This window comes from Canis lupus, chromosome 17, assembly GCF_003254725.2.
Source record: "Canis lupus dingo isolate Sandy chromosome 17, ASM325472v2, whole genome shotgun sequence".
Taxonomy (NCBI): domain Eukaryota; kingdom Metazoa; phylum Chordata; class Mammalia; order Carnivora; family Canidae; genus Canis; species Canis lupus.
In genome coordinates, this window is record NC_064259.1 from 1,269,013 (window position 1) to 1,285,719 (window position 16,707).

At 48.8% G+C, this 16,707-nt stretch overlaps 1 protein-coding gene across 26 annotated transcripts in view; it reads right to left on the reverse strand.

The window, feature by feature from the left end:
- Nucleotides 1-16,707, reverse strand: part of MYT1L (myelin transcription factor 1 like) — a 404,498-nt gene that overhangs the window by 349,274 nt on the left and 38,517 nt on the right. For 24 of the 26 annotated variants that reach the window (XM_035700367.2, XM_025454778.3, XM_049095650.1 and 21 more), the window contains one exon: nucleotides 13,385-13,478. The exons of 1 other annotated variant lie outside the window; for it this stretch is intronic. The gene's annotated coding sequence lies outside the window, so the exon portion shown is untranslated. Of the gene's footprint in view, nucleotides 1-13,384; nucleotides 13,479-14,353; nucleotides 14,612-16,707 lie in introns of those variants that run through there. One more of the 26 variants, XM_035700366.2, reaches the window with a different exon arrangement.

The following is a 16,707-nucleotide window of genomic DNA, read 5'->3' on the forward strand; positions in this document are numbered from 1 at the left end:
CGCATGTGCACACATTCGGTCTAAAGGTGGGAATCACATATGAGCGCTCATTTGATATAAAGTCAGGAGTCACATGTGTGCACACATTTGGTTTAAAGCTGAGAATCACATCTGTGCACACATTCAGTCTAATGCTGGGAATCACATGTGTGCACACATTTGGTACAAAGTCGGGAATCACATCTGTGCACACATTCGGTCTAATGTCAGGAATCACGTCTGTGCACACACCCGTATACATGTTGGAAATCTACATGTACAAACCACAGACCAAGAGCTTCTGTATGTGCCGCATCAAATTCTTCGGTTACTAGCATGAGGCCTTGTGTACTCACATAAAATTACTTATTCCCTTTGGAATATATTTTCGAGTCCCCACCCCGTGCCAGATATAGGGCTGGAATAAAGAGAAAGGGAAAGGTCTGGCCCATAAGTCATAGCTCTGTCACACTTGAGGTTGGCCCAAAAAAGTGACAAACAAGCAAAGAAAAAATTATGTCCACTGTCCCTTACTTGCACTCACGGCCCCCAGACATCCCTCAGGGGTAGGGATCAAAGGACATTACGGACAATAGGCAATCAAGCAAAAGCAGCTAATAAAGAAAATACAGCCTGGTCTCCGGATGCCCTGAAACCTGGCCTGAGCTCGGTCACGACGCACCCCGTGTTCCGGCTGGGCCAGCTCAGAGGCAGCGGAGACAGCACCCAGGAATTGGGCTAACGACGACCGTCCTCGTTTTAAAATGAGCTGAAGCTTACCCCGGTTTCATTTTCTTCTCCTCCTGGTCGTTCAGCTGACTTTGTTCCGTCACAATATACGGGTCGCTCACCAATGCCATGGATTCTGTGGCGATCGCTGCCTTCTTGTGTCCTGTGAGAGTGCCGCAGACATGACAGGATATCTGGGGGCCTGGTGAGAAGGCCTTCCCCCGTGTGTGTGCCTGTGTGTGCACCTGTATGAGCATGTGTGCACCTCTGTGTGCACATCCACCTGTGTGCACTTGTGTGTGCACTTGTAGGAGTATGTGCACACCTCTGTGTGGCTGTGTATTTTCCTGTGTGTGCTTGTATGTGTACCTGTATGAGCATGTGCGCACCTCTGTGTGCCAGTGTGCATGTGTGCACATCCACCTGTGTGTGCCTGTGTATCCACCTATGTGTGCACATCCACCTATGTGTGCACCTGTGCATGCGTGTGTGTATCCACCTATGTGTGCTTGTGTGTGCACCTGTCTGAGCATGTGTGCACCTGTGTGTGCCTGTGTGTACCCACCTATGTGTGCACCTGTATGAGCATGTGTGCACCTCTGTATGCCTGTGTGCATATGTGCATATCAACCTGTGTATGCCTGTGTGTATCCACCTGTGTGTGCACTTGTGCGTGCCTGTGTGTATCCACCTATGTGTGCCTGTGTGTGCACCTATATGAGCATGTGTGCACCTGTGCCTGTGTGCATATGTGCACATCCACCTGTGTGTGCCTGTGTGTATCCACCTGTGTGTGCACCTATATGAGCATGTGTGCACCTGTGTGCCTGTGTCCATGTGTGCACATCCACCTGTGTGTGCCTGTATCTACCCATGTGTGCTTGTGTGTGCCTGTATATATTGCTTGTGTGTGCTCCTGTGTGTGTATGCACCTATATGTGCTTGTGTGAATCTACCTCTGTGTGCACCTGTGTGCATCTACCTGTGTGTGCTCCTTTGTGTGTGTGCACTTATATGTGCCTGTGTGCACATACCTGTGTGTGCACCTCTGTGTACAGGTGTGCACCTGTGTGTATCTGCTTGTGTGTGCACTTATGTATGTGCCTGTGTGTATCAACCTGTGAGTGCTTGTGTGTGCACCTATGTGTGCCTCTGTGTATGGATGTGCAGCTGAGTATATCCACTTGTGTGCGCACGTGTGTGTATGTGCCTGTGTGTATCCACCTGTGTGTGCTTATGTGCGTGCCCGTGTGGATCTGTGCACACACCTGTGTCCGTGTGTCTGCACGCTGTCAGCAGGACAGACCGTGGGCACTCTCGACTTACTTATCCTGGCTGACGGGAGACGGCGTGCTGCGCTCCTGAGCACAGCTGGAGCCCGTTAGCAACGATGGGACATGAGAACTTGCTGAGTCAAAATGCTCCCCAGCCCACTTGTTTTTTAAAAGTCAGCACCCTAACGTCACATGATATTATAGGAATATTCAGGAATCACGCTCCTGGTCACAGCAGGTCTTCAGAGGAGGGATTGTCTCGATTTGCTCTGGAGAAACCAGCAGAAGCTTGTGACCATGCGCCCTCCGGGGCCGAGACACGCGAGGTAGTTGTGCCGTGTGACTGGACAGGACCCCGCGCACTGTCCCCTGAAACAACAGATTGCTGTCCCCACAGACCTGGAGGCCGGCAGGAGGGCGAGGGGCCGGCCCCGCTGGTCTCTGGGGAGACGTGTCCACCTGGCCTGCATGTGCACCTTCCCGGGCCCCCACGGTCCTTCCTCCGTGTGCGCAGAGCCCACGCGCGGGGCGACCAGGCCTGCAGGCTCGTGCTGCCCTCTGACCTCACTAAGCCTTCACGAGCTCCTCGAGGGTCACCTCCTAACACACTCCCACTTGGGGACACACAGCAGTTCCCTAGTGACGGGGTAGGAGCCTCGGAGCTGTCGTCAAGGGGAGAGACGGACCTCGAGGACGTCCCGAGGGTGGACACAAGCGCCTCTTCACAGAGACCACTCCCTGTGCTTGTGCTCACACACGGTGCACCCTGAGCCCTGTGGCCCTCACGTGGGCCCGGCGGCACCCTCGCACCCAGCGCACATGGGTGGCCAGGAGCCCCGCATGCCCCGGGCCTGGGGCTCCCTCCAGCACAGCCCCATCCTCCCCTTCCTGCCTGACCCGAGGCTCCACGCGGAGGACACGGCCTGCCCCGCAGGGTGGGAGTCCTCGCTGCCCACGGACCCGCGTGACCTGGGGCCGTGCCACCTCCCGGCTCCTCTTCCTCGGGTGCCTCGGCCTGGGGGCTCCTGTTCCCCTTCGGAGCTGCTCACCCGCCGCCTCCCGCCGGGCAGACATCTCCCTCCACGGGAGCCCTTCCCCTTCCTCGGCCTCACGTTAGGCCCCCGGTGCCACCGGCTGTGCCCTTGCCAGGGCCCCTGGGCTTCCGGCAGCCCCTGCCCCACCACCACCCCTGTCTTTCCCTGTCCCCAAATCTCTAGCCGCTCCTCCCGGGGCCGCCAGGCCCGCCCTCCTCCCCTCCTGGCTGCGTGGCCTTCTCCACCAACACGAAGTTAGCACCGTTCAGTCGCTCAGAAGCTCAGCCCTAAGAGAAGGGAGAGACCAAGAGGCGAGCTCGAAAGCCCTGTGAGGGGGCAACAAGCGTCTGGGGCCAGAGGGAACTGGGCGTGGAGCGGGGGACACCTTTCCAAGCACATCATATTCCTGCAGGATTGGCGGTGAGCACTTTTTTTTTTTTTTTTTTTGGCTTTTTGAATCTATCTTGTCAGGAAGGCTTCATGCTGAATCTGTAAGCATTTCCAGCTTCCCAGAAAGGAATCCTTCTAGGATTCGGGCTTCTTCCCAGCATATCAGACCCAGGGCGGTTTCTGGCGGGAGGCAGGTGATGCTTGTCCCACGGTGCGCACCTGGCCTCACGGTGGGCCGAGCTCGCGGCGCCCCGAGCAGCAGAGTCACGGGCAGCAAAGCTATCAACTCGGGTTTGGGTTAATGGAGGAAGTGGGTTATAAGAAACAATACCGGGACGCCTGGGGGGCTCAGTGGTTGAGGGAGGGAGGGAGGAAAACTCATGTATTCAACGTGTTCAAATGTAACTTATTTATAACAAAAATTAAAATTTCTTCCAAAAATTTTAGGAGAATCAGAGAAAGGGACATTCTTAATCACTCTTAGAATATGAAAACTGTTAGCTTCTATTTTCAGTAATCCTAAATTGTATTATTCATTTTCTAGGAGATTTGGGCCTTATTCTAAAGTAATCTCTGCATCTGAGAAAGGTCTAGTGTGATGAAAGCATACTTCAAAGTCAATGGCAGATATGAACATGGGTGCAAACTCTCAGTATGTGACACCTGAGGGCACCACTTTGCATATGTAAGCGTCTCCTTAGTCATGGTCACACTGCACTCCTAAGGCCACCACCTGTGACTCAGAGGAAGAACAGGCACATCTTCAGGTGTGAGAGCCCCATGGCATATGTCTGTGGCCAGATTCACACTGGACCCCTAGGTGGGTCTAGGGTCATCCCGTCAGAGCCCCGGGGACTGCACGTGGAGAGCTGTGACCATGCTCTGTGCTGGGAGGGGCCAAACGAGGACAGCTGATTGTCATGCAAGACCAAGGTCAGTGTGCTGGCCGGAGCAGGAGCGGGCACTGTGAGAGAGCAGCAGGCAGGGGTGCTCTGGCACAGGGGCAATGGTGTCTGCACACTCTGGAGGGCGAGCAAAGCTGTGAGTGTACCTGTGAGCTGAGCCCGGACTGGCGACCAGGGTTCCATTGGGAACTATGTTTGCAAAGGGAATCAAGACCTATGTGTGTGTGATATGTGGTGTGTATGCATGTACACATGTGCATGCACATGTGCGTTCATGCATGTATACATGTGCACACACAAGCATGCACACACGTACACAGTGTGTGTATGTGCATATGTGTATATGCGTGCACACAACACACGGGAATGTACATGTATGCATTGTGTAGGTGTATGTGTGTGGATGCATATCTGTGCACGTGTGAACATATGTGTGTGCACATGTGTGTGCATGTGTTTGTGTATATGTGAATACATGCGTATGCATGTGTCTCTGTGCACATGTGCGTGCATGTGTTATGTGTATGTGTGTACACGTGTACTGTATACATATATGTACATGTGTACATATGTTTGTGTGCATATGTGTATGCGTGTGTTTATGTGCATGTGTTTGTCTATGTGTGCACATGTATGTGTGTATGCATGTGTTAGTGCATATGCATGTGTGTATGCATGTGTATGTGTTCACATGTGCATATGTATGCATGTGTACATATGTATGTGTGTACATGTGTTTTGTGTGTACACGTGTGTCTGTGCCTATATGTGCACGTGTGTACACGTGTGCATGTGTAAGTGTGCACGTGTGCGCATGTGTGTTCAGTAGATAGCGGAGACGTGAAGGGAGCCCTGTGTTGGGAACATCAAGTCGCTGGAGCCGTATCGTACGGTAATCCCGTCTTCAAATGTCGGCCGAACCTAAAGAGAAGCAGCCGATGCCTTCCAACTCCGCTCTGCATTCTGTGCTTCAGCGCCGCGGCTCCCTCTGGCCCTAGGGTGCTGCTCTCCCACTCGTGTGCCGCTCCGAGCTCCAGCTACGTGGATGAGAACAACAACCCCGCAGCAGCGGCTGGTTTCTCCGAGGCCACAGAGCCACCAGGCATGGCTCGGACACTGACCCCACGCTGCCTGTGATACCAAGCTGGCGTCACAGAGGCACCCACTGCTCTGGGAGGCCTTCTCTACCTTCACTGCGATGCAGACACTCTGGTCTTACTCCCAGCGTACCTGGACTCCTCTGCGTGTACACGTAATGCCCTTCCCGGTAGCCTACCACATAAATGCCAGAAGCTTTGGCGCAGGGTAATGTCCTTCCTACACACAGGTCAGCCCACTGCTCCACATGTTTACACCATCGTGCCCGCTCCCCTGGTTCCCTAGTAAAGAGGAAGCTCTCACCCCTCCCCTGCTTGGCGCACCCCTACTCGTTCCTCAGTGCCATTCTCGAGTGACACCTGTTCCATCCTCCTCCTCCGATCTCCCCTCCACCCAGCACCTCGCGTCCCCACCGTGGCTTAGCCCATGTGCGTGTTTGCACCCGGAGATCCATGCCTGGGGTTGCATACACAGCAGGGCCCGACGCAACATATCTCTGCTGTGCTGCTCAGGGTCTAGCTCAGGCTTCATTTAAAGATAATGAGCATTTCCCTTCATCAGGGTTTGTGTATAATTGAAGTCAGAAAAATTCCAACACATGGAATACCAACGTGCTGGTAAGCCACACGGACCATGATCTTAAGCAGGGCACACACCGTGCCATGCGCTCAGGGCACCTTCCAGTGGGATGGAGCCCAGACCCCACGGACACCTGCTACTCACATCCACTGTGGTGGACCTGAGCGCTAAGCCCGGACCACCCTCGCTCCGTAAAGATGTAGATCATTGGGGCCTACCTGAGGGTTCTCTATTCTCTTACCAGAACTACACAACTTACTAGGATATGGCGCAGGCATGTTGTTTTTGGATTTTACAAATGTGTCCATTGAGGTGAAAAGTCCTTTTGCAAACCCAGGGGGAGGATATCACCGACCTAAGGTCGGGCGATCCGAGGCCACAAGGGAACAAGAAGACGCCAGTGGTCTTCCTGCTGCTGCTGTCCACTCCCTGTGGTCACCGTGACCTCTTCCTGTCCTGTGTGCTCCTTGTTCTGCGGCCTCCTGCCCGCCGTGAGCCCCGAGCCATAGGAAAGTGGGGGGAGGCGGAACAGGACTCTCCACGGGTGCGTGCAAACAATGCTATTTACGTTTCATATTTTCCCCTTGTTTTTGCCTCTGCACGACTGTGTCTTTCCTCGCTATTATGTCACAGCCTATTTAATCCATGCCTTCCAAGAAGCCCTCCCGGGCTCTGTGCTTCAAAGTGCGCATCGTCCCACCAGCTCTCACAGCACCTGCCTGTGGCATCAAGCACTCGCCGCGTCTGCTTTCCTGTCTCACCTGCTACGTCCCATCTTGCCAGAACACTTCATCTTCGTGCCTGTTGTCATCCCTCCTCACCTGGCACAGTGATTTGTACAAAGCCGATGCTCAAACGTGAACCCTTGTGGAAGCCACTTTTGGTTCAACTAGTGACACGACTGAGATGATAAGGAGACCCCCACAGGAGACCCCAACTTGGAGGGAAAGGAAACACAGACCACATCCTGAGAGGAGAAAACCACAGAGCTCCCCTGTTAGGTGCACTTTCATGTTTCTGAAACCCTTGTTTTCAGTGGAAGTGGGCTCTCTCCAAGACACTTGTCCAAAACCCCCAATACAAAAAATAAGTAAATTAATTAAAAACAAAAACAAAACAAAACAAAAAAACCAATACAGATTCCCTTCTTAGAGCAGCTATGAGCCAGGGCTTAAATGCTGGAGCAGTGCAGAAAAGGGGGAAAAATAAACAGTTAAGAAAATGCTCCAGATAGAGTCAGTGTTGTGGCTAAACTGTCTAATCGATTAAGTTATCCTTGGAAGGAAAAAAAAAAAAAACCATGATATATTCCTAGCAAGTTTAAAAGCCCATTTTTATATCATGAAATACATTCAGAGTTACAAATCACAGAAAAGTCATTAATTATCAAATCAATTCTTCGATTTTAAATACAAAAGCTAACTATCAATCCCAAAGTGTTTCTGTATGTGAAATTAAGGGCTTTCTCTCATAGCAACTGCCAATGTGACAAATCCCAGGGGGAGAAGTTGGGCGTCGTACAGGAGCCGACAGTGACCCCTCAGAGGCCCGCACGTGCTCCCAACAATCCCGCGAGGTCTGGACTCTCGTCACCCGTGTTTTCCTGATGAGAAAACAGGCACGCGGAGGAAATTCACCCCCGGGGGACAGAGCAGAAGCTGGGTTTGTTCCCTGCCCGTCGGAGAGAGGACGCCTCTGTGGCCGGCGAGCCTGCTGCTGCTCTCGCACCGGGATGGTTACCGGGGAAAAGTCCCAGCAAGTCCAGGAGTTGGAGGAAGAGCAGCATAACCCCCCCAACACACACACGCCAGCCAGTCACAGCAGCGTCATTTCAACTGGATTGCCGTCCAGCCACTATTTCTACGTTATTCTGAAGGGGATTCCAGGAAGTAATCGGATCTAGAAATGTTTCGGGATGCATCTCTAAGATGTAAAGACTTTTAAAGCAACGTCGTGATGCTGGTCACGTGCCCCAGACACTAATTCCTTAATATCGCACAGTTGACATTCTACGTGGTGGAAATAGTGGATGTTTTGGATTCTGATGTGTGAGGTCCCAGTCCGCAGGCAGAGGGAACATGCTGTTTCTGAATGTATTTTAATACTTGGGGTTTCCCATCAAAGGGGACATAAAGACGATGGAGGACATTCATGAAGAGTGTCACTGAGACCCAGAGAGCCGGGTCGTGTACAGAGGAGAGGCCCACCACCTGGGACCTGACCGATGCCAGAGGACACTGCTCGGGCCCCGACCCTTCCTTTGGCACACGGCCCCCTGCCTGCTCTGGCACCCGTGACTCCCTAGCTGGCTTCATCAGGGCGCAGGCCGCCCGAGGCCACCTCTGCACCCCGACCCCTCTGCCCCTGCATCACTGTGACATTGGCATCACAGGAGGCGGTGGCCCTGGGCACCTCACCGCAGCTTACCAATGACCCTTATGGTCCCAGCAGTGACCTCCTGAGTGCATCTCTGTGCTCAGGCCTCTCTGGTCACATGCTAAGTTTAGTGTCCTGACAGTGGGGACACTGCGGAGGATGCCACGGGCTTCTGGTTGGTGCAGATCACAGGGCTCCCTGTGTTCTAAGGCTCGAGGGTTAGAAGGCTTCATGTGCTCACTCGTCCTTGTTTCAGAGCTTCTCCTGTGTGGGACCCCGGCTGGTGTCTCCTCCCCGGGCCTACACCTCTATCACCCTCGTGCTTCTGCCCTGGATATACAAGAGCAGGAGGGCAAGGAGCAGGGACAGGGAGGAAGGACGGAAGGAATGAGACTCGTGCAGACTCCCAGATGTCCCGTGCGGGGACGCTCACCTTCCCACCAACGGCCTGGTCCCTGCACCGGCCAGTTCCTTTCCAGCCAAGTACAGGCCTTCCTTTTTTTCCCTTCTGCCAACCGATGTTTACAAGGGTTTTATTTCCATCCCCAAATCGTCAGACACTGGACACTGGATGATGACATTTTCTTTCACTCTTTCTAATCAGAGGACATGGATTGTGGGCAGCAGGCATTGTCCATGGCCACATACATGGGATCTGCCCCTCAGAAGGTGTCCCTGGGTCGGACACATGGGATCTGCCCCTTAGAGAAGCGGGTGTCTGTGAACCTCACAGGCATGATCTGCCCATCAGAGAAGCAGAGACAGGCTTGCAGCACGAGTCAGGGATGGGGTAAGACATAAATGAGATAAAAACCTCCATGTGGTAAATTTATGTAAATATAAGGTGGATATAGAAATTAGTGAAGATAAGTATCAGAAAAGGAGAAAATGAAGAAATAGAAAATACAACCCGCCAAGAAAACTTGTGAGTGTAAAGTAAGACCATATTCATGGACACCTGAACACATTCACGGACTAAAATAGAAGCATTTAATTTTCTAAGAATGGTTTTCTTCATAGGAGGAGAATTTTAAGCGTCTAATATCCATGCTCATGTAAAATCAAATTTGGTCATCTTAGTGAAACAAACATAAAATCACTGGCTAAACCTCATTTACTGTCTGCATCATGTAGTTCACATGTGTATGGACTGATGTGATTTGTTGTTGTTTGCATAGTTTTGCTTATCTGTACAGTGAGTGGTAGTAGGTATTTATCTGCAAGACAACCAGATGATGGAGAAACAATTTGGGACGTACGGCTTAGACTTGGGTGCCTTCAGCCCAGGCTCTGCCTCCTGGATTTGACCTGCTGTGTGTCACGTAACCCTCTGCCTCAGCTTTCTCCTCTTTAAAATGGGGGTGACACTTCCTGCCTTGAAGAGCCGTCCTGAGGATTAGGGTAGTTAATGCACATCAGCTGCATGGGCCACAGTCATACCACAGAAGTGTCCCCAGTTGTGACCACACATGTGTGGCATGTGCGTGAAGACTCAGAAAACAAGCCCACACTCTCGGACGTAGTGTAATCCAAAGCCCAGCCTCCCCAGCATGGGTTTCTGACCTATGATTTTGGGGTTAGAGTCTCTTCAGAGGCCACTGTGTCCTTCATTTCACAGATGAAGTAAGCAAGGCCGAAGGAAGCTACGTGGCTCGCTGAAAGTGGCAGATGTGGGACAGACACCTAAGCTGCCCTGTTTCTATCAGGTTTACCTCATACTAGGTTCCCACACTTTGGCAAGGCAGGCTTCTCCTGTCTCTATCACTCATAGTTTGAGGCAACTGACTTTTCTTTCCTTTCTAACAAAATCTTTGGCAACCCGTACAGAGGTGGGGGCGTCTTTGTCTTCGTGGTCAGTTGGGGGAAATCTCCCCAACTAGTCTATGTGGTCAAGGATTGAGGTAAAATTTTTTGGCTTTATAGAAATTTAGTAGGCTTAGTGGAATAACAGTCCCAATCCCTTGGAAATGGTAAGTTCTTTAACTTGCATGCTTAGGAAAATATAACTACCAACAAATATTTGAAATACTGTCATATGAGATAGAAATTAGTGCTTAGCAGCTAAACAGTTCCCGGCCATAGCAGACTCTTAAACTATATCCCCTGAATTGCATTGAGTTGAACTTACTATATAGGTCTTCAAAAGTTAAGAACAATAGGTACCTAATATCAAACAGTAATTTCACCTCAAGAATATTATGAACAACATTCCAGACAGTAACACAGTTCAACTATGGGATGGACCACCTTGCTCAGTGGTAGGCTGTCCATTCCCAGTAATATTCAAGAAAGCGATAGAAGTGTTGGTACGGTACCCTCTGCACTACGGTAGAGCAACATGATGTAATCCTTCCCTGATGTTTGTGGATCTTGGAAATGGGGTTACACAGTAAGAATAATCATAGTCACTATGTGAAATGGTTAAAGATGAAATTATATGTATATAATATATTTGAGACTATATATATTTTAAGTAGGCTCCATGCCCAACATGGAGCCCAACACCAGGCTTGAACTCACCACCCGGAGATCAAGACCTGAGCTGAGATAGAGTCAGATGCTTAATCGACTGAGCCAGCTGGGCGCCCTGAGATTCTATATTTGTTATAGTGTTTTTCATACTATATCTGGCGCTCAGTGAAAGCGTGCATTCCATTACCAAAAGCTGAACTCCTCAAAAGTACAGGCTGCATCCTGTCATTCACACACCAGTAGTGTCTAGCTTCATGCCTTATACACTACACTAGTGTCGTGTGACATGTACAGTAGGTACTTCACACGTCACATTAATTGATGAACAAAAAGAACAAAAGCGTAAGGTTTGCAACTGAGTTCTTGGGATTCAGAATAGATATTGAAATAAAATCCCATTCTATTAGATTACTTTTTCTTAAGGTCAAGTTCACAAAAATTGCATATGGAATGGCCGACCAATCCAACACGGGTGGTGAGCTATGTTTAAAGTCACGGAGGGGGATCCCTGGGTGGCGCAGCGGTTTGGCGCCTACCTTTGGCCCAGGGTGCGATCCTGGAGACCCGGGATCGAATCCCACATCGGGCTCCCAGTGCATGGAGCCTGCTTCTCCCTCTGCCTGTGTCTCTGCGCCTCTCTCTCTCTCTGTGACTATCATAAATAAATAAAAATTACAAAAAAAATATATTTGAAAAAAACAAAGTCACGGAGGACGTGCAGTCCCAGGACAAGACATGAGAATGAAGAGCATCTTTAAAGCATTATCCTTCTTAAAAGCCTTAAAATGTACATATCTGTTGAGCCAGCTATTGTACTATAAATTTATGTTAAGGGGATAAGGAACCATGTGAAAAGTTTTAGGTAAAAGATGAGTCATTGAAGCATTTTTTTTATAAAGCAAAATTTAAAAAGTCAACTGATAAAAATGATAAGAGAAGATTCATTTGATATATTTAGCACAGCCATAAAATAGAGTACTATATACCATGGAAAATGATGTTACAAAAATGTATTTACTGGTATAGAAAGGTATGTATATGAATAAAGTAAAAAAGGGGTAAAGAATAAAATTACAGGATAGTTCATCTTGATTCAAAACCATATGTGCAAGGAAAACAGTTGCAAAAATTTTTGAACCAAGATATTAATGGTAATTATCACTGATTTCTGGTATTTTCAGTGTTTTAACTCTTTTATGATGTACACACACACACACACACACACACTCATTCAAACATCCTAATTCTCTACAATGGGCAAATACTAATTATGTAATGAAAACTAGTATTAAAAGATCTCTCTAGCTCTCTGGCATTTGGATGCTGACGAGAATGACAACATTCAGAACATCAGTTCCTCGTCATGTTGCCGCCAAAACTCAAGGGACACTAGAGAGGGGGCCTTAAAAACGTGTAATTCACAATCAAAAATTAATTCTTTAGTAAATAGAGAATGTCAGGTCCAAATGATTGGCTCATTTCTGACAGTCTTGATGGCGATTCGGTTGGTCTTATTCATAAGAGTATTATTTCTCAATCCTACCCGTTCATCCCTGAAAGAGAAAGAGGCCCAGAAAAGTTGAGCATGTGCTCAAGGTTACAGGAGGGGGACAGAGCTCTCCAACGTGCCCTAGTCAAGGTTACACTACTCATTAAGATAGTTGAAAAGTAAGGAAATTATATCTCAAGATATATCTTCTGGGAGTTACGACTGACCCTCTAGGACGTGCTGCTGTGGGAAAAAAGGCACCACGTGGCCAAAATGTGGCTGCGGTCCTGGGTAAATCATTTGAAACCAGCATCCCTGGGGCTGGCTGTCCCCCTGCCTCAGCCCTGCTGTCATCATGTCTGCAAGGGGCGGAGGATATGTCCTTGTTAAGGGTGCAGGAGGGCTGAAAAAGAGGACGAGTCACAAGTGACATGTGTGGCCGACATGAAGTAAGTGTGTGATATGGGCAAACCATCATTGCAACAATGTGTCTCTCCACGTGTAAATCAAGCATAAAGGGGACTTTCTGAAAAGAATAACACATTTCAAAAGGCATCAATTTTGCCGTATACCCTCTGGGTGTGTCACATGCTGCCCCCGAGGAAAGGGACCTCCAGCACAGGCCACTCGTGGGCTCATTTGGCGCACTCCTCTCCATCAACCATCTATAGTTTCTATGAGGTCCCAGTGAAAGGATGAAACACAAAGAAATTAAAAACACCATGTTGAAATATAAATATGCTTTTGGTTAATGCCCTCGGTTTGATTTAGTTTGTTTCTGAAATACTTAGATTAACACGCAAAGCTTTCATCAGGGTGAAGATACAAGAAAGAGGGATAGCTGATGTACCACGACAACAGGTGGATATTTAACCAACGAAACAATAAGGTAAAATGGGAGCCCCTCAGTGTCAAAAACAGTGAGAAGTACTGGAGGAGAGAAACTCTTTCTCAACTGGCCGAGTTCGACACCTGGCACGAAGGCATCCCAAAACTCTTGTTTTCAGGTAACATTCCCTGCATTCCTAAAAGTACAAGGCCCCGTTTGTGTCAACATACCACGCTCTATGACTCTTCCAACGTCGGCGTCGATCGCACAGATGTCCAGACGGCTGCCGCACACACCTTGGCCTCCACCTCCGCGTGAGCTTCTCTGCACACAAGAGAGGACAGGAGACGTGGTTAATGGAACGGAGATGGTCTGCTCAGCTTGATGGGAATGCAAGGTCCCCTATCCGTGCACCGCTTTCCTGGAACCAGTGAAGGCTGTGCACACATGCATCACATGTGCTGCCGTTCACTCGGGCACAGGCCTGGAGCGACACACCCCCACTGTAGCCTTCAAAGCTGTAGTGCCTTTGAATAAGAAGTCTGCTCTTTAATAAGAATTAAAGTACAAGGTCAGGTGTGTGAAACTTGAGTCAGTCCTAGGTCTCTGGCCTCTGTACAAAGACCACCAACAAAGGGAGATGAGTCAGAGAAGAGCTCAGGTGCCCGGGACACCGCCGGCTCGTCAGGGAGTCATCATAGTCATCCACAGAAGGTTCTGGACCACAGGGTGAGCACGCCAGCTTTAAATATGGCAGCAGGCGAGATCAAATAAGAATCTCAGAATCGGGTTGCTTGCCGAAGGCCACATGAGGACTAATTCTACAGTGGCAGTGCAAGCTCTCAACACATAGAAGAAAGAAAGATGGGGAGAGGAAGTAAGGAGTCTGATATTTCCTATTTTCTAGGTTTACTCAGAGAAGTGGGGGCATGGAAGGGAAAGAAGGGAAAAGCATTCCTTTGGAACATTAATTCAACTTTTTCTAACCACCAACCATATTCATTCCAATTTTAGCAGTTCTGTGGGAGGAAATATGAAACATGAAATTCTACGCTCTCAACTTTGCTTCTATTCTGCGCCTCTACCTGGGATGCCCTCCCCCCGGGTCTTTCCAGCCCGCCCAGAGGCGCTTTCCATGGATGAAGTGAGGAGATGCAGAGCGTGCTAAGAGCAACATGGACCAAAGCTGCATTACTGACCGAGCACGAGAAGCCAGGCTCTGTGTTAGAGGCTGTGAGCCCACATCTCATCTCACTCTCAAGACCGGAGATAGGATTCCCACGTTGCACTGGTTCAAGATGTTCTGTGATGTGGAGACACACAGCCAGGACTCAAGACCAGCTCCTTCGGTGTCCCCAGGCTGCCCTCCACTGTCCCAGACCCACTACGACACCAGTCCTCAGCTTTTCACTCGTGTAGGAGGAGACGTTTAGTCCTTGTGACTCTACCCTGCTCACATGCAGAGACATTCCCTTGTGTCTTCCAGAACAACATCATTGCTAGTAAATGTGGAGACCATTTTAGATCATCCCCCAAATCAAATGAAACATGCGCACACTTTTAAAAGGAGTCACGCAGATATCAAGTTTCTGGCAATTTCTAATAAATGGGAGAAAGAAAACAAAGAAGCCATTAGAAGCTACTTATGAGAATTTCAGGCCTTGTGATCTTACTTTATAACCGAAAATGACATTAAATCTAGTTTCTACTGGGGTCGGAGCATGCTTGTCTATTGAGTCAGAAGCAAATGTTGTGATGGCTCCAAGTGGCCCCAAATGGCCCCCTGTCCTGGTGCAGAGCAGACAAGGCCACCTGTGCTCAGCAGGACACTGATCCAGCGGACTGAGGTGCCCAGGACACACGTGGGGATAGAACCAGGACACGCGTGGGCACCTCCATAGTGGTGGCCTTGCTTTCTCTCCCTCAGCTGAATGGTTATGTGCAGGGTGGGAGGAGGGCGGCGTGAAATCCCGAGGGCAGGAGGGAAGGGGGCTCACCAGGGAGCAGGCTTGCTGTCAAAAACAAGTTGCTGAGTTCTTCTCCTACTGACTTAGAGAAGTTCATGGCAAATGAATAGGGTTAATGCTCACATGGCCACGTGGGGACAAAGATAGACACAGGTGTATGTGTGTGTGTGTGTGTGTGTGTGTGTGTGTGTGTGCACGTGCGCACCAACACTCTTTGCACCTGGAATTACCACTCCTTTGTGTTGTTTATCTTTAAAAAAAAAAAACTCACTAGGTGCATAGACATTTGGATGAATGTAAATTTATTGAAACAGGGTATTGGATTTTGAAATGTTGGAAAGAACTAACTAGACTCAAACTCATGTGGTCCATTGTATTTCACTTTTTTTTTTTAAGGTGCTTACAACCAGGATCCTGGCTCTGATGCAAAATTCTGGGTTAATGCTGGGTGCAGATGCTCAAAACTACGTGATTTAAAGAAGCAGGAATGAGCATGGGCCTGTCTCAGTCTCTCCCTCTTTTTTTAAGTCTATCTAAAAATATGAATAATCTAATTCCTGGGGATGGGAAATGACAAAACTTCAAAAGCTTTGGCAGAGTTTCTCATTTGTAAAGTGGAAATAACGGATTCGACACTTGACGATTTCTATGACAAAGCTTTAGTTATCCGTACATTAGGGAACTTTAGCCTTTAAATCTATACGAATATTCTGGTTAATTAATAATTATCTCCTAACCACAAAATTATAGTTATTTCTGCATCAATTTACCACTTTTCCACAGAGGAGAAGAAATACGCTCTCCATGGATGATGGAAGAGGGATCCAACGACCGCTTTAACAAACCAGGCTGACTCCCCAAGTTGGTTTCAACCTCGGCACTTAACATACTGGAGGTGGTTGGAAAAGAGCTCAGATATTTACTTGTCCCTTTCTGTGGCCGTCCCCAAGACAGACGTCAGACTCATCATTACATATGTCATTTGATCTCATTTTCCGAGACCTATGAGATGGTTCATTTTGGGGTGAAGGGAAGATATAGTCACAAAGACCTAAGAGCACAGCGGTGGTATATGCTAAGTAGCGAATGTGTCTTGTCCTGTGCAATCCTCGCAGCGAGCGAGGGGGCTTCCAACACTGGTTCTGCAGACGACAGCAACACCTGGCTTAAGGTCACTGAGTCTGCAAACAGTAGAACCAGCTGTGAACCTGGACAGCCTAGTTCCTCGTGTGCTCCTAAACACATCACTAAATCCTCAATAAAATTAGAATTCACTTAAAAAAATAAAATAAAATCATAGCATACCTTGGCCAAGCAGAATCTTGGGAAGACTTTCCTAAGAAGCTTCTCATTACCTGGCCCGTCTACCCCTGCACTGGCCACGTGAGCTACTGAGCACTTGATGGGGGGCTGGTTTGAGCTGAGATGTGCTATTGTTGCAAAATACCAGACGGCACTATGGAAAAATGTAAAATACTCCATTAATAAATGTATACTGGTTACCTATTGATACGATAATATCATAGGTTAGATAAATATGTCTTTAAAACTGACTTCATCTGTTTATTTTTATTTAGTTTAATAGT